General features: G+C 40.8%; 1 protein-coding gene and 1 long non-coding RNA gene across 3 annotated transcripts in view; one reads left to right on the top strand and one right to left on the bottom strand.

Annotated features, from left to right (window-relative positions):
- Positions 1–1,310, top strand: part of maml3 (mastermind-like transcriptional coactivator 3) — a 99,207-nt gene that overhangs the window by 17,593 nt on the left and 80,304 nt on the right. The window lies entirely within an intron of this gene.
- Positions 1–1,310, bottom strand: part of LOC117955065 — a 13,744-nt gene that overhangs the window by 6,482 nt on the left and 5,952 nt on the right. The gene's annotated exons all lie outside the window — the stretch shown is intronic.

Genomic DNA, 1,310 nt, shown 5'->3' with positions numbered 1-1,310 from the left:
GAACTTGATGGGGGTAGAGAGAGAGAGGGAGGGAGGGAGGGAGGGAGGGAGGTTGGGCCCAGTGCCAAGTGGGAGGTATGTGAATCCCTGTGACGCTGCCATTCTGCCGCAGAGAGTCCTCTTATTGGACAACACAAGGGGCTCTATAAATAGGCCCCCTAATCTGCGAAAGAGAGAGCTAAAAATAGAGAGAGAGGCAAACAGACAGAGAGAGGGGGGGATCAAGAGAGGTACTGATAAACAGTTTATTGATGTACAGTTCCAAAAAGTTGTAAACAGCAAGAAAAGTTTGACCTGTGGTTCCCCAAACTTGTTTAATTCAAGGACCCCTTAACTGACAAAAATAAGACCACAGACCCCCATTGATGAGTTTGTCCCAGAGTCCCCCATCTGAGGGGCTTTGCTTTTTAGATGTTTTATTACAGAAAGTGTATGGAAATCATGTTCAAAATAATCATGTATTCTGTCATTACTGTATGTTCCTTAGGATGGAATTATTCCCCTTTGAGCTGGAAACCCCCTCAGGGGCCCCACTTCGAAAGGTTTAGAAAACTGGCAAAATGTTTAAAAAATAAAATTAAGTTTCATGTTTATGTTCCGGAAATAAAACCTCCATCAAGGAGGTAATATATTGATAAACAGAGAGAAAGAGAGAGAGTTTTTCAGTCCTGGTACCATACATGTTGGCTTTGCAAAAGGCTGAAGCAACAAGCAACTTCCATCAAGAAACTAATCATTTTGAATTCAGCTATTTAAATTCAGGGCTTTTTAAGTCCTTGGAAATGTGGTTTTGTTTAGTCATGACTAAATATTCCACAATCAAAGATAATGCAAAATAAAACAGCCACATCCTAAATTGATATTTATAATATAATATGGGCTGCAATGTAAATCTAATGGGCAATTTTGTACTATCAATGTACATCCACTAAAAGTGAAGTTTTTGCGACAGACAGGTTTAGATTGTTATTAAAAGTGTCTGCCTACATTATGGAAAGGGCCCTGGAGAGAAATAAGACGTTTTACCTTACCTTTTGCTTCATCCGGTCTGTTTGTTATTGTGTCTAGGCAAGACTCGCTCAAGGAGAAGTCTCGTTCTAATCAATGGCCTGGCCAATCAGGTTGTCCCGTCCGAGCCTGGTTTATGCTGAGTAAAAGCAAAGCAAAACGTGTTATTAATCATGACCATATACACTCACCGGCCACTTTATTAGGTACACCTGTCCAACTGTTCGTTAAGACTTAATTTCTAAGCAGCCAATCACATGGCGGCAACTCAGTGCATTTAGGCATGTAGACATGGTCAAGAG

The sequence above is a fragment of the Etheostoma cragini genome, chromosome 2, assembly GCF_013103735.1.
Source record: "Etheostoma cragini isolate CJK2018 chromosome 2, CSU_Ecrag_1.0, whole genome shotgun sequence".
In the NCBI taxonomy this organism is placed as follows: Eukaryota; Metazoa; Chordata; class Actinopteri; order Perciformes; family Percidae; genus Etheostoma; species Etheostoma cragini.
The sequence above is the reverse complement of the archived record's forward strand: the minus strand, read 5'-3'. Positions and strand labels throughout refer to the sequence as shown.